General features: G+C 37.0%; 1 protein-coding gene across 3 annotated transcripts in view; it reads left to right on the top strand.

Moving 5' to 3' along the window:
• CDKAL1 (CDKAL1 threonylcarbamoyladenosine tRNA methylthiotransferase) overlaps positions 1 to 21,733 on the top strand; it is a 421,878-nt gene that overhangs the window by 278,496 nt on the left and 121,649 nt on the right. The gene's annotated exons all lie outside the window — the stretch shown is intronic.

Genomic DNA, 21,733 nt, shown 5'->3' with positions numbered 1-21,733 from the left:
TCCAGCAGTCTAGCTATGTAAAACATGTCATGCAAGAGCTGCATGGGCATTATGATACATAAGAAAGAAAGTCAAACTGTGACACAATAGAATCTATTTTGCAAACTGTATGTGTGGTTTATAGGATATTCCTATGCATCTAGGACAACTGATAGAAACAGAGCTGCTTGTCTTCATACAGATTGATGGGGCATTAATTTTCCACCCTAAACAATGCACATGAATTCTTGGCACCTAATTTTCAAGTGACTATGGGTCAGTGTTAGTTTTTAATTAACAGATATATTGTATTCCCACGTATCTTAAGTGGGAACTGTGTCAGTTTATGTCTTAGTTGACTTGAAGCTGATTCATTATTCTCTTCAGTAGTTTTAGCATTGGCAGCTATTATCATAACAGCAGCTGGATTTTCGATAACCTAGTATAGCTGGCACATGTTGGGGCATATGGGAATTTATTAAATCATTCAGCTTTTGCACACAGAAAAGAGTGAATTACTTAATATCCAAATTTGAAACAGCTGGTCATTGAATATACAGTAATCTATGACATACGTCTTTTTCCACAGGCTTTTTTGTAGTGAACTTAACAAGGAAGAAATAATTGGTTTGATGTCTTAATTTTAAGTAATAATAAACTTTACTTATCCTGCTTATTAAAAAACTACCAAATGATCTAGTAGTTCCTGTTAGAAAACAGTCTCCAAATATTAAGATGGAAAATTCTTTGTACCATATGGCAGCAGGATGAGGAAGCTATGCAAGGCAGAGAAAATGTTTTGGATATTTGAACATGTGCACATCTGTAAAATTAATATTTTTTTTCTTTTGCGCTTAAGAGCATAGTGTCTTCATTTGTAGTCTCTCCTCTTATGGCAGCAGCCAGCTATTACATTCGCATATAGATATTCCCATAAAGATCTCAGCACAAAGTTTGCCAGGACTTAACATTGCTGCAGACAACTCCAGAGCCTAGAGCCAGAATAGCTAAAATTAAATATGTGTTTGAACTACTTTAATAGCCAAAAAGGATTATTTCCATCTTCCATTTATCAAAAAGGAAAAATAAAACAAAAGTAGAGCCCCCTATATCTCCTTTCTCTATTGCTAGGACCATAAAGACATCTAGAAGCTTCCTGCGCAAAATGTACAGGATCTTATGAGTAGATTCCTAATGACGTCTTTGTCTTTAAAATGTGACATCTGCTTTGATAGTATCTTCATGTAAAACTCTACTAAACCAATAATTGTATATGCTGACCTGCTGAAGAAGTAAACCCACACATCAAGAAATTATATGGTTATCAGTTAAGTGCTTAATAACTTGAGTTCAAACATATAAGCAAATAAAAACGAAGTACAGCAAGTAAAAAATGAAGGGAAAAAGGAAAAGAATGAGCCATGTCATCTTTTTTGGTTTTGGATGCCAAGTGATTCCTGAATCTTTTCCCAATCGGGCCATCAAAACACCCTGGGACTTTTTTCTCCCAGAAGAAGGAGCAGATGCCTTTCCTTCCTCTGGAGAGCCAGGAGTGACTGCAGACATATCTCCTTCTGAGAGTATTTATTTATATCCTGCCAGGCACAGAATGCTGTACAGAGAAGCTAGAGTTCTCCAAAGCAATTACTTTTTGTGTTGAAACTCACTTTTGAAAAGAATAGAGCATTCTAGACCATCTGAGACTGAAGTTAGACATGTCACTTTTTTCTTCTCTTTGAGGACTCTTTTTTTCAGGCAGGAACCCTAGAAATGAACTTGGAAAATGAATATTGGTGTTCTAGTGCAGTCTTTTGATATGCAATAGTTTGTTCTTTAGAGCCACTGTCCCCAGTCAGTTGACAACATTTTTGGTTTATCATGAAGAGCGATAGCAAAATGTATAGAATATAAAGCCAGAAACACAAATTCATTAGACTGAAAAACTGAACTACAGAAGTCTTGTTTTATGCTTTTTTTAGAAATTCCTTCTTTGATATTTTGCATTTTTTGCACTGAAATTTCAGTAAATTCAAGTATTCAGAAAAATACTGTTATGCATTTGATAGGTCAGTAGCTGATCTTACAGATGTGTGTGTATATATATATATATATGTTTACTGAGGATCTATTTGTAAGCTATTCTAGAGAGCAACAGCATAAAGGAAATGAGGATGAGCTGATTAATTTAAAAGGTGATCCTGTACAATTTGTACATAGTCTGTAGGGACTAGGGACTAGTGCCCTGGTCTGTAGGCTTTAGGGACTAACACAGTAGTCTGGAGGGACTATTTGCAAGACTGATTCCTGGATGAGATACTAATTTCAACGTGTTTGCAATTAAATACAGGACCTTTAGAAATTGCTGCTTAATAAATTTAATCCAGAGACCAATTTAGTCTTATATCAGAAAGTCTTTTAATTGTGGTGTCATTATATCAAAATGTGAGTTGTTTTTCAAGTGATCTCAACTTCAAGAATCAGCATAACTTATATTTCTGAAAGGTGATGTTTGTAGTTGCAAAAAGAACAAGACTGCTTTAATTATCTCAAAGTTTTGAAACTTAATCCCCTGAAATTTACTTTTGCTGATGAAAGCAAACAATTGGAAGATACTTTAGTTAAAGAATCCTGAGATATGAATGTCATATTCTGTAATTGCTTGAATAATCAGCAATGCGAATATATACCCATCGAAAAAATCCTTAGACTGGTAATGTGGTTTCCAAATCTCTTGTTTGCTGTTGTTGACCATACTATATTCTCTTAACTTTCTGGTCTGTGAAGTGATTAGAACGTTCATCAAAGTTTAGAATAATCTTTCCCTATTACTTGATAAGATAAGAGAATTGTAACACTGAAATCTAGACAAATTAAAGTGGGAAAATTTAGAGCTAGGCTGAAACACTATACCTTTCTGTTTTGGGAAATAGCATAATGCTGAGGAAAAGCTCGGTTTGCTTCCCAGTTTGTTTGTGTTTGTGTACTGAGATAGTGTAATATTAATTGTGGGTGGCTGCTGCTGTTCACTTGAGATTATCTCATAATTCATACCGGAAACATCTGAGCTTTCCAATATCATTTGAAAGCCAGCAAACTTGGGCTGCCGGGGGGAGAGCCACAGCTCTGTCAGGCAGAAAGCTCTATTCTTTTCTGCACTATTTCTCTCTTTTCCATTGAAATCAGATGTACTAATAAGCCTGTCCTAGCCTCCCTTACTTACTTTTAGTGATAATCAAGTATCAATTTTTTGGCATATGTAGATACATAAATGCATGCAGTTGGAAAAAGACACTAAAGGACCAAAAGTAAATGAGTGCAGTGGAAAATAAATCTCAAACTTGGAAGGAGGTTAATCTCTCAGGTGTAAACTCGGATCTTAGTTGCCCCGCAGTTACAGACAACTGCTGAACATCTGAAGAAACTGGAGATCTTGTCCAAATTGAGAGAAGGTGTTAAAGAGTCCTTTGGGACAGCTGGCTTCAGGGAAGCTCCCTTCTTCCCTGTTGCTATACAAGGAGTTAAGACAACAAAAGGTAGCTTCGGCAGCTTCCTAGGCCACCTCTTAATTCTGTTTTTAAGGATTTGGGGGGATTCAGCAGTGGCTGTCTCGTGTTTCCTTTGATCTGCCCTGACTTTTGTCTCTTGTTGCAGTGGCAGCCAGGCTGCATCTGCTTGGATGTTTAGACAGGCTGCTTCAGGGTAAAATAGTGTGGCTGGGAGCAAAGTGGATTTAGCTACTGTCTCCTCCCAATAATGCTGTATATCCGTGTTAGGGGATTTTTACAGCAATATTTTAAGTGTCTGAATGAAACTTTTCATAGCCCACTTTCTCAATATAATTTTTCCAGTATGTTTCTGTACGGCTGCTCTTGCCTTTCTGAGCAGTTTCACAAGCAGTAATTTGTTTCCCAGGTTCTAGTCTTCTGTTGTGACCTTGTTCTTATTCTGGGCATCGTAAGCCACACCATAAAAGCTTATGTGGGCAATCAGCTGTTTATCATGGTCTTTGTATTTCTTGTGGAAGGAGATATCTTGCCATCCGGAAGTCTTCTGCTTGAAAATTTTCTCTATTTTCTAATAGCTAATTTTTGACTGAAATAATGAACAGGGAAGAAATATCTTCCCAAAAGCTTGTTTCTAAATACTACTATTTGGATGGTCAAGAAAATTCCGAACACTGTAAATAACTTGTAACTGTAAATAATTTTCTTCTGAAAGATGTCCATATAGTAAGCTCCTGAATATTATTAAGTCCACATTGAAAGATAAATGGCTAAATGAATCATCACCAGATTTGCAGCTATTACAGACAACCTGCAGTTTTGAAACTATCCCAGGCCTTCTGGCAGTAGTAGTGTCTGTATCACATTATCATGCCAGTTATTGAAACTAGACTTTGAGGGCAGTGAATAGAATAGTTTTAAAATAACCATTTACTATTTTTATATACATTTTTCTGCTCAGTTTCAAAATGCAGGTAATTATGAAGTAGACTATAACAGCTCCCTCACCTTTTTTTGCAGCATGAATCTGTTTCATTTTCTGTCTGAAAATCCGCTTTTGTTTCTCGGAGAGAGACATCGTTGAGCTCGTTTTGCAGATGTGCAAATTGTGGTCCTAACAAACCGTGACAAGTCTTTCAGATTCAGGCTTTTTTTAATGGGTTTTAGTACATCTGTTCTGTCAGTCTAACTGCTGCAAATGCAAATGTCATCTGTTTAAAATCCTTATGACGTTTTCTGCTAAGAAATTGCTGAGTGTATTTGGTACTTATCTGTAATTTTATACTTCAGTCTCTAGACTCTTCTCTCTACTCTGTCTTTTGTCTGCACTTGGAGTCTGAACTAATCACTTTACCAAATGTGTCTCTTTTGGAGGGTGTTTTAAATGAATTGAGTATTTGTAAAAAGTATTGAATTAGCACCAAATACTAAAATGTGGGGGGCTTTCACCAAACAGACACAGCACAAAAGTACATTCAAGTTTGTGTCTAGACTTTAATGATCACTAATGTAGTCTTCGATGGACTACAGGCTCCTTTTACTACAGCATTAGTTGTCTTTAAGTGTCGTGAAATTTAAATTTGGGCTTACATAAGGCAGTTGCTAAATTTATAAGTCTTCCTGCGTTGCATTTGATTTGCAAGGTCATGTAAAGTGATACAAGTAGGTGAGAGGTTTCAAACATGCTGAACACTTGAAGATCCGTTAATTTCATTCGGATATTTTGAATATTTAGTTTTCAACTACCTGAATTTAAAAAGTACGTTTTTCTTTGGTACTGACTGGGGAGAGATAAATGTTAGGCATTCCAGGATAGCTTTTTTTTTTTTTTTTTTTTTTTTACTTTAACATTACTCCAACTAAGCTGAATGTCATTTTAGGAGGGCAATCTTTCCATTTTGGCTTGTACAGCACTTCTTTGCCCTCTTCTCGGCAAATGCTACTGTACCCTTATTTTCTAGCAAGGAGATATACTGAGGGAATTTCCTGGAGGGGGAATGGAAGGAGGGAAGGAAGGTCGCTTACAAATACCTGCATCTTTTTAATCGCCTGTCTTCACTGTTCTATACGTTGTTGAATCAGATTTCATTTAGTTCATGGAGAGACCTCTTACTGCCATGGTTCGCATAATTAGATCTGTTGCCACTTTATAAATTACTAGTCACCATTTTATAGCATAGTTTTTCATGCCAGATGCATCAAGGATATTAGAGTTTTCTGGGCTGTAGGCTCTTGGTTATTGTTGCTTGTACGTCAGGATGGCAGCTGCCAGAAGTGTGTGGTTTTTTCTACTTTTGGTGGTCCCGTGCCTTGTAAAGTGTGACTATTAAACTCTTTCTGTAACAGTGCTGGGGGAAAACATCATTTGCTGGAAGGTGAACTAAAACCTGCAGCTGAAGTTGTGGTTGTTATTCGTAGAACTTTATTATAGACACTTAAAAATCTGTTAATAGGGACTTAGCTGTGGGTCATCTGTATTGAACAACATGAATGTTTGTCAAGTTCACTTTACAACCTTCACTTTCTTATATGTGCGTATAGATAAAGAAATTGCTAAAGTCTCTGGCTGAAAAAAACCAGCTTCATCTATGTTAATTATAGCTTGACAAAAGTCTTCTGAAAACACACAGGGTATAGCAAAAGTTTTAATGACAGTGATCTCTAGAAGTTCAGGTTTTCTTTTTTCAGAATCTTAAAGAGCAACAAAAACTATTTACCTTCAAATAGTATGCCTTTTGCCTACTGGGAACATTGGCTTGTGTCTTACTATACAACCAGTTATTTATCTAAAGAGTATACAGATAATGGTGTAATGGGTTCTCTGAAGTTTTGAGGATATTTTCATAAAAGTAGTTACTTAAGTTTTTACTTAGTCATGTACCCACAAGAAGAGTTGGGAGTAAAACCTGCGTAGTATTTTTAAACTGGATTCTGTGCTTAGTAACTGTAATTAATATTGAAGACAAGCTTTCTGTTTCCATAAGATTTTTTTATTTTTTTTTTAAAACAAATATTTGACATTTCACTGTTATGTTCATCCTTGCTTACGTCTTCCTTCCAACTGTTTCTTCCAGCCAAGTGAATTCAGGTTTAAATGAGATTGTAAAATGCATGGGCCTAGAACTGTTCCATAAGGAAGGTGACTGAGTCAACTTGGAGGACTATAGCACATGTTGTAGTATGGGTATAACTAATTCGGGGTAGTACAAAAATAAGAAATATAGAACTGGGTTTAAAAAAAAACCAACTCTTTGATACATGTGGAAGAATAATGCCAAAAGCCCATGGGGGTATCTCTTCAACAGTTCACAGTGCTAGTTTTTCAGAAGCTGTCTTTCTTAAAGAGGATCATACCTTTTTTGAGCAGGAGACTTGGAGTTTCAATACATGATATGGTAACAGTACCCTTTGTAATAAAAGGATATTTGTTTTCTGCATATGCATATCCTACAGCTACAGTCTGTTACCCAAATTCACAGTAAGAGTACGGCTGCAATCCCCGTTTTCCTGTGGCTTACTCTGTTACTGGTACATCTGTCAGACTCTTGTTCATGTGCTGATCACACTTTGCCTGAGGATGTACACATGCAAATACTGAAGTCCAAATTGAGTCATTCGATGTGATGTTAACATAAAGTAATTCTAAAGTTACAGACTGCTTTCCAGATTAGATGGCATTAAGTGTAACTTCAATCTATTTATTTTTGGGGAAGGTACTGTTTAGGAAACCATGATTTCAAAATTTCTATATGCTCCATGATTTTTTACATGAAGTCTCTTCAGCTTCTGGAGCAACTCAGTTCTGCGTACTGTCCTCTTTAAGCAGGATGGGCATGGTGCTCCTGTTTTACAGAATTTTCTTCTAAATAATACACATATTTTTCTGGAGATAGAGAATCATTATGAGAGGGGTTGGGTTTTTTCTGGCTCTCCTGCTATTGTTCTGCTCCTGTAGATACACGTAGAAACTGGAGGGTGAAGCCTGGCAAATAAAGTGCCCGCGATGAGCACAGGTTGCTGAGTGCTGGCTTACTGGGTACACAGGGCATTTGCACTTTGGATGCTTTGTGGTCACGACACTGTGATGTTCTGCTTTGGCCAAAGTTTGGAGAAATAATTTTTTGAATGGTTGCTGGAGAGAGAAGATATGCCCCCTTATTAAATGTAAAAATTATTTAGTCTTATTATTATACTTGTCATAGAAGCTGGCTTGCTTTTTTTACTAATATAACTAGTAAAGTTGTTTGGAGTGATACTTTCTGTATGTAGTTATGGTTAGGCTTTCCTTTTTCGGGGCAGTCTTATCTGCAGTTTTCTTCTGCAAAATCCTAATGGGAGTATTGTTAGACGATAGAGTAGGAATTAGTAATGTGCATCCAATTCCCAGTTTCTGAAGTGTAGCAAGATGGTATCTTCTTTTCTTTTTCCTTCACCCCCTGAGGGCATGTGAATGTGGTTTTTGGAAGTAATGATATAAAATCTGTAGTAAGGTTAAAAGGAAGGAACTGTAAGCATCATGCAGAATTAGAAATGAGTTGTCTTACAATATTTAATATTTAAGATTTTTAAATCCTTGGTTTTACTTACTGAGATACTATACCACTCTAGTATTTTAAAATAAAATAACTAAAATCACTTCTTTGGTTTTTTCTGCATTAATATTGTTGTTGTGTTTCAATGTCTGGGTCAGAACTTAGAATGGAATTGGGGGGAGCCTAATTTCTTTTTAAAACAATAATAACTTTAATTCTTGGGGTTTTGCTTAATAACAGATTGATCTGACATGTAATTATCAATTTTAATTTGCTCCTGAGTTGTTAAGTATATCCAAATATATGTTAAGATACTTAAGCATTTATTGTGTTAGCATATTAGTACCCATACAAATCCAAGATGCATCATGTGTACACCTTATACTGCTCAGATGTGAAAATTCTGATGATGGTGTTAAATTTTCAGATTTGATACATTAAAAAAATTAAGTATTTGTTCATTTACATGTGTACATTTTTCTGAATTTTTGGCTTAGTACTAGGTAATAAATGAATTTTGTAAGCCATATTATTTTGATCATATAGAACAATATGGCACAAAAGAATTTTTGATGAAGGTGGTAGTTTGCCAGCTGATAAGTGCTGACTGAAGTTACATTTGTGTCAAGCTTTCAGGGAAAATATGTTAGAAAGAATACTGAAGAAATAAAAAATGCAAAACTTACATAGCTGATCAGTACCTTTAATGGTTATTTTCTTTAACCCTAAAATGCTTAAATGAAGAAAACTAGTAAGTGGAAATACGCAAAAGTTGTTAAACCTCTTAAAGTGTAGCTATGCAATTAAAACTCTATTGCGTGTGAGGCAGACAATTATTCAGCTACCCAGACGTTTCCTGTATACATTCATTTGGGAGCTGTGATACAGATTACTTCAGGGAAGCTCAATTTTGTATTCATGTGCATCTTATACTGGCCTGTAAATTGTACTCATGAGTTGATGATTCACCTCTTTAAAATGAGAGTGAAATTTATATTCCTAAACTTCTTATTTATTACATGGCAAAGTAATCACAAACCTGACATTTTAAAAGGTTTGTGCATAAAAGTAGCGGCTGTAGCAGATGAAAGTTTATTTTCCACAACTGAATCGCTTCTCTCTTGCACTTGGAATTATTTTGTCTTTATATTTTGCTTCTCCTAGTGATGTAGAACTCTCATTTTGTTTAGTAGGAGAAATTGCCACAGTATAGCTGTTAAATTACTTTGTAACAGGAAGACGATATTGCAGATATGGTCATATGTGAAGGCACAACAAGCAATGTGAATTCTTCTCAATCCGCTTACCAGAAAATGTGATTCAGATGCAAGTTCAAGATGGAAAATAAGTTACTTTGTCCAAACACTTTACACATAGGAGAATATAATGCCACTGTCCCCGTTTCTTCTTGAATCTGGAGAAAATATTTATCGGCAAAACCCAGAGGTCATAGAAATTAATTGTCTTCCGGCTTGCCGTGTGAGATGCCTCCCTGCTTGGCTTTCGAATGAGCCGTGACCCTTAGCAGGAGAGACGACTTCTGAGATCAGAACGCAATTCCATACACACTTGCAGTCAGCCTTGGGGTAATAACTTCTGAATATTACTAACCCCAGCAGATTTGAGTCTCCTACAAAAAACTTCATATTAAAACCAAATACTGATCTCTGAATTGTTTATCTCCACTGAAGGTTTTTTGTTGTCAAATTTTGACAAATTTCAGCATAAGCCTTCAACTTATTTACAGAAGCGGTAAACACCACATCTGAAAAAAGGGTCGTGTGGTGGCTTGTAGCTCTACTGCTGAATCTGTGTGTGTGTCTATGTCCCGCAGTAACTAGTCTCAGTTATTTTGTCGCCCTAGTGCTTGGTGAGAGGAGATCTACTGTGTGGCAGGGACGGGCTGTTGCCCAGACTGCAGAGAGGTAGACAGACAGACAGACGAGCTATGGGCTCAGGTTTGAACAAAAGAGACTGGCATCCTTTCTCTGCAGTAGTGGGATGGCTGCTCCCACACTGTTGACTTAAGTTCTTGGGAGTGCTTGACTCACATACTCAATCCTAAAAATTGCTAAGGCAGTCAGCTGAACTCTGAACTGTGGCCAGCAAACTGTTTTTCCATGTAGCATATTCTCTTGGACCTCCCCCATCTCTGTTAGACCATATACCTAGAGAAAGGGGCTATAACACTGAACACTTGAAGAAGCAGACTTCTGTTTCATTTCACCTATGTCTGTCACTTATTGTGTACCCACATACTTTAGAATAGAGGAAAATAATACACTTGCTTTGCTTAGTTGTGTTAATTTCAGTTTGTAATTGTGTGATTGTTGACATTGATTGTAAAATCCCAACAGCTGGGAAAAAACGTAGCAGTAGAGATTCCTCTTTTTTTTAATGCTATGATACTTTAAAATGTTTGTTTCAAAACCAGAGCAAGCAAATAGAGTTTCTGTTAAATTTCCTTTTACCCTTTGTTTCCTTCCTGTTTCCTTACCTACTTGATACCTTCCTTTAAATAGTTCTTGTAGTACTAAGCATAACCACTGTGTAGTGTAATGTATTTTACAGTCAGCCAGGAACGATGACTTGGGAGTTTTGCCACAGTGTTGTATCAGCTACTGGCATCTGCATATGAATTTGAGTCTGAAGCTTACTTTCACCATAGTTTATTATGATCTTATGTGATAATTAGAATAGGTGTGAGAATAGGTGAGAGGACACAGGCAAAGGATAGTTGGAATTTAAATACATCAAAGTGGAAAATGCAGGGAGTGTTTTTTGTTCGGTTTGGGTTTGTTTGGTTTTGGTTTTTGGGGTTTTTTTGTGGCTGCATGTAGTAAGTACAATAGATACGCCTTAATTTTATGTGTGTCTGTATAAAATGAACTTTGTGGGTGCGGCAGTGCATTGTAATTTAAATGTTGTGAGAGAGAAGTTTTCTTTAACCAATATAGTTATCAGCAGAAATATGATTAAAATCATTTGTAAATGAAACCCTGTAGAGTAAGGAACTAATCTAAATTTTGGGCGTGATTTTGTGACTTTTATCAGCATTATACTTGGATGCATGCAATGTTATGGATTCACTTAATTTTAGTTAAGCATCTAAACATTAGGCTGTGGTCACAAATTATGAATTTAAACTGAGCAGTAATACTAACTGTGCCTCAAGTTCTTCTAAGACTAGAAGAATGGGAACATGTTTTGGAAATCTGATCCTCAATGCAGAAGCTCTTATAACAAAGCTTTAAAAGCTGGCTTGAAATGTTCAAGTAGATTGAAATCACTAAAATAGACATTATCTAAAATTATTTTCTGTATCTTTCAAACAAGAGGAGACATTTTCTAGCCCTAATTTGCAGAGCAATGTTTTATAGTGCAGAGCACTATTTCAGCATTGGCAACCTCATGTAATTGAAGCCAAATAACTTTGTGAGTCATTCCACTTCCTAATCAGTGTTGTTCACATATGCCATAGAACAGAGAAACAAGTTTAAAATATTTGGCTTTTTAACTTTATTTATATATCTGCCTTCTTTATACATTTTAACGTGTACCCATGCATGCGGATATCATCTTCCCTTAGTTTTTATGTTAGGGCCTGCACAACTATGTGTATGTACCTGGGAGACTGTTGAGAGTCAAGGTTTATATATCTCGCACAGCAGAAGCTAATTCTAACCTTGTATTCTCCCATGGGTGTATGCCTGCAATTCCTGGACAGTTAACATTAATTAGAAATTAGCAGGGAGCAATTGTGCTTCCCCTGGAGGATCATTTTTAGCACAAATTTAAGATGAAAGAAAATGAGAAGCTGTGTTACTGCCACTCGTTTGGATTATTTCCTTACCTCCTTATGATGGTAAATAATCATCAAAAACTTGTTAAACTCCTGAACAAAACTATCATGAGATTTGTTGGCATTTTATGAATGTTAACAACTTTGAAGCGTTTGGCTGAAATTTAACTACTTTCATACCTTTTATAGGTGACTTTGTATTAACCCCTCTCAGCACGTATCATCTAAACAGAATATAGTTTAAACTTTATTGTTTCATTGTCAATATTTCTTGTCTGTCCTAATAAGCAGGACAGTTCTAAATCTGAATACAAGCTGGTTTAGAAACAGGATTGTTCCTCCATTCAGTACCTATCTGATTCAGCCCATCTGCTATAAAAATGGTAACAGGTCATACCTACCAGCTACCTACTAGTGTTCTATCTACTTTTCTCTATATTAGATTTAGGTTTTTAACTTGAAGTAGGGTGACTATATATCAATAATAAGACATTAAAGAAATTGGAACTACAGGTATAAAAAAATTTCATACAAATTGAAACAGTTGCCGAACTATGGATTCACAATAAAAATCAGAAATACAGATATATGGAAAATGTTACATGTAATGAAGAGAAGTTTACATGTGTGGCTTAATTCAAAATCCAGTGGACACAGTAAACAAAAGTTATAACAAATGATGTAATTTTACCATTAGCAACTGAATTTTTATACATTTTCCTTTCCAGATCACTCTAGATTTTTGACACAGCATACCTCCTCCCTCCCAGTGGTGCAGGGTGACAGGGAATGAGGGTTGGGGTCAGTTCATCATACATTGTCTCTGCCGCTCCTTCCTCCTTAGCGGGAGGACTCCTCACACTCTTCCCCTGCTCCAGCGTGGGGTCCCTCCCACAGGAGACAGTCCTCCATGAGCTGCTCCAACATGGGTCCTTCCCAAGGGCTGCAGTTCTTCACGAACAGCTCTAGCGTAGGTCCCTCCCAGGGGCTGCAGTCCTTCAGGCACAGACTGCTCCAGCGTGGGCTCCTCTCTCCACAGTGCCACAGGTCCTGCCAGGAATGTGCTCCAGCGCAGGCTTCCCACGGGGTCACAGCCTCCTTCGGGCATCCCCCTGGTCCGGCGTGGGGTCCTCCCCGGGCTGCAGGTGGAGATCTGCTCCACCGTGGACCTCCCTGGGCTGCAGGGGGACAGCCTGCCTCACCATGGTCTTCCCCACGGGCTGCAGGGGAATCTCTGCTCCAGCGCCTGGAGCACCTCCTCCTCTTCCTTCTTCACTGACCTGGGGGTCTGCAGGGCTGTTTCTCTCCCATGTTCTCGCTCCTCTCTCCAGCTGCAGTTTCTGTGTGCCCCACAACTTTTTTCCCTTCTTAAATCCATTATCCCAGAGACACTACCATTGTTGTTGATGGGCTCGGCCTTGGCCAGTGGCGGGTCTGTCTTTGAGCCGGCTGGCATTGGCTCTGTCAGACATAGGGGAAGCTTCCAGCAGCTTCTCACAGAACCCACCTCTGTAGCCCCCCCCCACTACCAAAACCTTGCCATGCAAATTTAATACATCTTTCTGCTGAAAAAAAGTCCTTATTGCCATTTATCATAACCTACTTTGGACTTTGGTGAAAAGAATAGTTAGTTCTTTGCCACAGTATTTCAGAGTGGTGTACAAAAAGAATGTCTGAGTTGTCTGGTTTTTGTCTTCAAAAATTTTAAAATTTGATATAAGATTGGACATGATTGTGTTAAAATTTACGTTCCTGATCGGTTTATGTTTTAAATGTTCTATGGAGTTACATGGTAATAAGTCATAACATGAGTTTGTGCTGTTGGCTACCTAAGATTACATAGTCATACTTCCTACAGAATGCAAAATTATTTGAGGTATTTTGAGGGCTTCCATCATTACAGGAATAGCAGAAGCTGAAGTCTGTCTTTTAACACATGTTTTCACAAAATACAGCTTTTACTTGACAGTATTAAAGTGAAGCACAGTAATTATCACATTAAGTGAGATAATCTTTTTGTGTTTTCATTAATAAAGCAAATAAACATTTTTTTTTCCCAAGGAAAATGTTCAGCTAATTCTTTAGAACAAAATATTGTACCATTGATGGAACTAAATGTGCATTCACACTATGATTATGTTTACGCAACAATAGTAGCTGGAGATTTTTTATTCTTTTTTGTAGTGTAGCATCTCTAGGGGATATGCTCTAAGCCTCCTGTCCCTTGCATAGAGTCTGCACAGAAATTAATTGTTCTTTCAATTTGACTTCTGGTTAAATTAAAGTATCTTGCTTTCACTTGTTAACTCTGTCACAAAAACTTGTTTTACACTCACTTCAAATCCTCTTCTAATACTTTTGATGAATTCTTTTTATTAGTTTAGCCTTTCATTTTTAATGTTCTAGCCTGAGGTTTGTCCTCTGGCATGCTGGGTTTTTTCTCCTCGAAACAAGAATGTAATTTCTGACCTGGTATAGATTTGACATTTCCTATTTGCCTCAAAGTGCTTTTTTTCATTTTCTGGTGGACATTCCTTTATAAATAAATAAACTGCCTTTACTTTCTGAGAGAAAAACACATTGCATCTAAATATCCTATCTTTCTGATAATTGACCCCTAAGCCAGAAACTTGCAATGGCATCTTCAGAGTATTTACTTCCTAAATTCAGTGTAATTTTTTTGCCAAGGAAATAACTCACAGGCCAAGTTCCCAATTACTCCAGTAGCATCTACTTTGGCTCCACAGAAAGCCAAACTTGAGGGCTTTGGTGAGGCGCAACCCCATGGTGCAAGAGTGTGTGTTCTCCTTAGGCAGCTTTCTACCAAGTTCCTGAGACTTGAAGAAGGCCCAAAAAAATGTTTTCACAATGGGAAGTGGTATCTTTGTGAGTTTGATAGATACTCATAGCCCATGGCTATACTGAGATCCCATTGTTGGACACCACAGGCTTCCACAGGTAACACAAAATGAGCTTTTTCACCAAAACAAGTTTGTTCTGGAATTACTAGCCATGATTCTGGTGCATAGGATTCTAAAATCTTGCACCTTTCTATCCACACGTCCACAGGTACAATGGATTTTAGGTCTTTCAGTGTCTTTTGGGCGTTCACTGCCATCCTTGTCTGTGAAGATAGCTTGTACTTTAGCTGGAAGGAAAAAGGGAATTTGTGCTCTAATGGTTGATTCTCCATTTGTTGTTGTTTTCCATAAAGGCAAGGTAGCCCATGTAGCATTTCTGAATTCCTTTTCCAAGGTGATTTCCAACTTTCAATTATTTTAGGATAGTCAGCGTGCCTTGCTTTTTTTTCTTAAACCTCATGCTTTCCTTTACAGATGCTTATTTTGTATCCCGCCTGGATTTTACCTTCTGTGTGCCAGGGGAGAACCCTAAAGAGCAATCCCTTAACTCCTTGTGTCTGGTGATGAAGACTTGAGAGGTTAGCAGACTCCTCAGAGTCTCGCAGTAGATGAAAGGAATATTACAAAGTCATGAATAGGGATCACCTGCTCCTTTAACAGCTCCTTCAGTTAGACCTTATGCAACTATGCCCTGCATCATACTTTTGTATTTTTTATATGCAAAGTGGATACTTGAAACTTCACTTATATCTTTGCTAAGTGCTACCCTATTGAGGAGGCTGCTTAGGAGAAAGCTGCATTTGCCATAGCTCTCCTTCGGTCTTGGTTCATTTAGAGACTTGATGTGCCTTTCTTCAGACTTTCCATGTTCTTGGATTATCTACAGTGACTGCAGGCAGTCCAGCTGAAGAAGAGAGAATATTTACTTACCCATAACTGTTTTTTACTTTGAGATATGCTATCGACACATTTAACCCTTCAGTTTAGCTGTGTTTCTCAGAGTCAAGTCTAGTTTGTGGATTCTGCCTTTGAGGGGAACTGAGCCACCTTTGAGGGGAACTGAGCCACCTCTGTGGCATGAACTGCTGGCTGAAAGAGGCAGGCCTGAAAGATGTTCCTTTGGATACTGCTGTCATAATAAACATCATAGTTGAGAGTGCTTGCATGTACCACTGTGTGATTACATGTAGATAACTCCTCTGAAGTGGTGTGTAGATAGATAACTGATCTTTGTCTTCACCCTAAAACATGGTTTCTTTGTTATTTTTTGTTAACAGCAATCCAAATGCCAAAGAGATTGTATTAATTTTTTTTTTTCAATATTCACTTTTCCCTTAAAGGGTGAAATATTAACACTGAAGCCTATTTTTAGGCTGAACACTGAGGTAACTTCTACAAGACAACACGAGTGTCCTAGAAATTGAGCACTGTAAAATGAAATAAATGTTTTCAAATGGTGTTCTTTTCTGCGAAGTTAAAACCTTATAAAAACCTTTAGTGAGATGCTTAACTACTCTGTCTTCTACTCAGCTGTAAACCCAACCTACTGAAATTCCTGGAATTTCAGTACTGGCACTGAAACTGGGGGAAGGGAGGTGTTGTAAATTATAAAGGCTTACAATAGATCACAGAAGATGAAACATTTTCCATTAATGGATTCAAAAGTTACATTAATAAATAATTTCTAAAGATATTCAGTTTTTCTCTACCTACTTAAAACATGTCTGTACCTCCCACCCCCCTGAAATAAGCATTTTCAGAATGCTGGTACATAGATGGCAGCTCTGCATTAGTTGCTCAATATTCTCGACATAATAAATGAACTTAAATTATCTGAGATACAGCTTGTCTCATCCTCAATGATCCTAATTTGCCACTTCCTTTAAATCTCTTTTTATATGGTATCTTCTGTTTTTCTCAAAGTTGAAAAGCCAGTGTCCACGTTAGGCCCACCAAGTTATACCCAGACACTTGATCTCAGCTTGGGAATTTACAGTGTTTGCACCAATGTTGTGAATAGTCCATCTTTCTGCCTAAGTATTCTTCATGTCTCATGTTGGTATTGCAGAGCCAAAAGCATACCATTGTGCCTGGCAGGCATTTGGCAGGCTTTCCAGGTTCTTTACCTGATGGTCAAAGGCCATCGTGGAACATTATGTGATTTGATAAAATTTACTTCAGTGATATGGTCCAAATGCAAAGACTCCTGTTTCTACTGAATTGATTCAATTCCATTTTTGTATTCTACTCCCTCTGTATCATAGTATGCATATTTTATAAAATTATTCATTACATTTAAGTAGACTTTAACGAGGAGAGTTCATGGTAACTATTAAATTCAAACTTATCTTCAGCTTGCAAAATTGAGTATGTATAACCACCCTATTCCATTCATTTGAAACATTTTTTCAAGTCTTGCAGTATTGGTTTAGTTTAATTCTGGAGCTTAAGCCTGCTCCAGTAGTAACAAGTGAGTGAGAAGTTTGTCAGCACTAGTTTGGGGAAGGCTTTATCCCTCTGCAAATTGTAATATGATTCTCTGATTAGAATGCTGGGAATGACAAAAATGGCATTTGTTTCATCTCTGTCAATCTCACTATCAAAGTACTCTCTTTTTGTTTCTATAATTGGCTCTTTAGTAATAGAAGTATTCCATTTTTTCCTTTATCAGAACTATTACATTTTGTATTCTTGTCTGAGGACATCACTGATGTCCTTTTATAATGATGTTTTTAGAGGTTTTCAATTCTGTTCTATCTCTTGTATAAAATTTCATGAGTATTGCTTTTTCTACTTTTACCAACTCTTTAGGGATTTCCTAAGGTTGATTATTTTCCTCAATACAAGACTGATGCCAGTTCTTGAGCAGTTGCGCTGTTCCATGCTGATTCTCATTTCTTTTTCAATAGTAATCAACCTGCCTAATCTTCTAATTCTGGGAGCTTCAGAGATTCTGTTTGGGTTCTGTGACTTCATGTGCCAGGTCTTTCTGTCTTACCATTTGAAGATACAAGAAAATCTGTTTTCCTTAATCTTCAGATATTACTCCTGTGTTTTGAATCAAGTTGGTAAACCAATTGGTAGTGATCTTATTTCTTATCTAATTACATGTATTCATATATGAGAAAATATATTATTTTTCTCAGCTGCATCTTTATTCATCTTCCACTGCTATTAAATTTACCTGAAATCTTGTTCCCTAGATACAATTTTCATACATCACTTATTCCAGTTGTAATGGTTTAGTGATGCCAAAGGGCTTTGTTGCCATAATTGGAATGCTGTCATACGTTTGGTTTCTTCAGAAAACACATTTTAAACTTTGTCTTTGATGTTTCTTTAGTGATAACAGTATATTGTTGATTTTGTGCTAATTTTCTTTTAACCTTTGGTTGTAGATTTGTTCACCAATAGGTCAAAGAAGGTAATGGCTAACAACGTCAAATTTCCTTAATAATTACTTCTCCATGGTATGAGTTTGCTAACTTTAAAAAATTAATTTTCTGCCTCTTTTACTTTTTAAAAATGTGGTAACATATTTACACTGTGCCTGCTCTATTGCATAATGGAGGACTTCTGACCCTTACAAGCCCCAAATATTTTAGGTGTCCACCTTCCAATCTTCTGTTTAAATAGCTGGGGTGGCTTGATTTATCTTTTCCAAACCTCTAAATTTTGTTTGGAGTTCATGAATAGCTTTGGGGTTTGTGGGATAAAAGATAGTAAGCTGATAACTCTTCTCATGTTGATGTGCACTATTCCTCTTAAGTTTGTCCAAGATGTTTTGGATTGTCCCATTTAGGGAGTCTAACTTTAGGCAGCAAAGCTACTGCTCAAATGACTTTGAGTTGTGGCTGTGTACAGCCTGTTGAAGTCGGAGTTCTTCAAAAAAAGGCACCTGAACTTATACAAGTTTAACAGTCCTTCATTTTATTTAAAGTTTTTGAACGTGACAAAATATACTGTTGTTCTGATAATGACATTGTAAACCATGCTAACTGTAATTTTTAAGGCATCTGAAACTTAGTGACATACCGAAAGTGAAATAGTTCACTGAACTGAATAGAGAGAAATGGGTAAAAGCATCCCTGAGGCAACAATGTCTATCGAATTTGTATAGTTTTAACTTTGTCATTGACAAACTAACAGTCTACATTTAACATATCATCTTTTCTGATTTTGCTTATGATGTCCTGTATGTGTATTTCTGTGTGTATGTTTGCATCTGAACATTTGTCTTCAAAACTTTTCAAGGAATGTGTGTATTAATTACTTCCATTGACCCCAAAGTACTAAACTGATTTTGCCTTTTACAAAGAAATGTTCTTAAACTACTAATGGTTCTAGACAAAGGAAACTGTTGGCAAAGTGTTGAGAAAAAAAACTGAGTGAGAACCTGGTTAGTTGAGGCCATCCTTCTGGAAGGTGAACTAGGAGATTTTAGAGCTGTTCTCTGGTGATTTTGCTTTTTCTGCCCAGTGTCCTCAACTGCATAGCAGAGTAAGCCCATTCCTCCATTTGGAAGTGAAGCCACAATATTTTGCTCTAAATTATGTTTTATTAATTGATACATAAATTAATATTTTTTTGTTATGGACCGATGCTGTGTATTTAAGAAAGTCTTTTATATTCTGAACTCACCTGCTGTTTGGGGTTACCTGAGAACAAAACAGATAATTCTCACGGTAGTTCTGCTACCTTCCAGTTAGCTGAGTGAACTGTGCTTGCTCATGAAGATTGATATTGTTTCTACTGTGATTTCTTTAAATTCATGTTGCTATCAGAACGTACCGTGAATGAGACAGAGTGATTTACAGACAGTATTTGTTGTATGCTATCACTTCAGTGATGCCCATTAACTTAACAGTCATGCCCAGCTCTTTCTGTATATCGTTCCCATTATTTTTTTACATGAATGAATAATTCTTTATACACACTTCCTTTGGAAAATTTGCTTCATAATTTCTTTAGACTAATTCTTGCAGGGTAAATTCTCTGTTTCCCAGTGATCCAAGTTATATTGCATTGTGTTGATTTGGAACATAATTTACATTATCTTATCACACTTTCATTAGTAAAGCACACTGGATTTCTTTGAAGTTAAGCTCATGGGTTTTGACTTAATGAGGAAATAGCATTGCTTGTGAGTCTGAAATGTTACCTCTGAAAATTTAATTCTGAAGCTATATAAGGTTGTGTTTTGAGCACATCACGATGCTTGTGTCACTCTTTGTTCTGAAGTTTTAAGACTCCATTGTCACCTTTGTGGTGTAGCACGGAGTAACAGTGAAAAACTTTGAAGTTATGTGATAGGAGCTTTGAATCTTTATGGGGTGGGGAGGGTGTATATGTGGGATTTTGAGCCAAATACTACACTTACTTTTAGAACTGAGAAAATTATTATTATTCAAATTTGCTTTTTATGCTGCTCACAGACGCCATAGTTCGCTACACAACCTTTTTCCATATGATCATGTACACATACTGCTCCTTAAGGAAAAAAGTGCTAGAGCAGTGATAGTAAAAGTTTTTGACCTACCAGATATTCCTTTTATAAAGGCATAAATCTCAAGCCTATACGGAAACATTGTCTAGTCCCCTACATCCTCTATGCAGCTGTTAGTCCTGAAGGCGATCTGGGGCACAGGTATTAAGTCTGCAGTTATGAACATCTCTGAATAAGGATGCAGATTTATAGCTAGCGTAACATTGCTATCCAAAATGCTGTTCTGTTTTGATATTTTTCTGTTCTGTTCTTAATTTCAAAATCCATCCTCTTAAATATCAAATTAACTTTGTACACCGTTAGTCTTTGCTTCCATATTCAGACATTCAAAGCCTGTTGTTTTCAGAGGTAGTAATATCCTACACTTGTAAGGGGAAAGCATCTCTGAAAATTAGACCATTTGCATTTCATGAGGGATACTGCCTGTGAAAAAGTCACATTTAGGAATGTATAGCAATGTACAGCAACAACTGTCTGGTGTAAAGCTGCAACGCTTTTTAGTTACAGTAAGAGTACGTTAATTGTGTTTTAAATGTCTCTGGCTAGCATTCAGAAAAGCTGCTTACGACTGCTAAAACCTTGCCCCGGCCGACCTGCCTGCCTCTCTGTCTCTCTCAAATCTGTGGTTCTGATATTTAGTTATAACAATGCTTTTTGTAAGTACTGTGTCAATAACGATGTAGCATATAAAGCTGCTGTGTATTGGATGATCAGCTGGTGTGGTTATAAGTTGTATTTTATTAGGTACTTTGAAAATGCAGTGGAGATTATGTTAAATTTAGTGCACATCATGCATGTGGTGTTAACTGCTGTTTCCTTCACAACCTTGATCCTTTCCATGTAGATGTTTGCAACTGGAAAACTTTTAATGTGATGATTACTCAGAGAGGAAGGACAAAAAAAAATCCAGCCAAATTGTTTGTATAGCTTGTGATGTGAGAGAATTATGTTTCTCTTAAATCTGTCAGCTGTTTTGGGGTAACTCTTTCGAGCTGAGTGTGTTTTCCTCAAAGCCTGCTTTGCTTTAATGTCTGTCTTGCCAGGAGCCATTCTCCTCTTTTTCTCTCTGCTACAGAAGTTCTTAATATAAATGAACTTGAACCAAAACCTTGGAATAAAACATCTGGCCCAATGGCAATTTTAGTTCTTCATTTTCGTCCTTGATCCATTCTTGGTTCTGCTTCAGATAGAGATCTTAAATTCTCTGTTAAAGTCTTCTAACTTGTCATACTACTACTCTTTCTGTTCCCCCCTACCCCACATTGCTGACTTTGGCCTGTCTTTGAAACGTGCTTGGCCTTCTTTTTGTTGTGAGTTCTAGCCTGCTTATTTTCTAAAACTTCACCTAGCCAGTATGTTTCTGCAAAAAGTTATTCACTTCCATCAGATTCATACCTTAAGGGGAAATAATTTAATAAGGAGGGAGCTATTGCTCCCCAACTATTTAATATCCAGCTGAAGTCAGCTGCACAGTCCCTGACTTTTTCAGGTGATGTCTTTGCTCAGCTTTATTTTTCAGATGGCATATTCATTGATCGGTCTCTTTTAAT

Source organism: Buteo buteo, chromosome 20 (assembly GCF_964188355.1).
Source record: "Buteo buteo chromosome 20, bButBut1.hap1.1, whole genome shotgun sequence".
NCBI lineage: Eukaryota > Metazoa > Chordata > Aves > Accipitriformes > Accipitridae > Buteo > Buteo buteo.
This window is presented reverse-complemented; position numbering and strand designations above follow the sequence as displayed.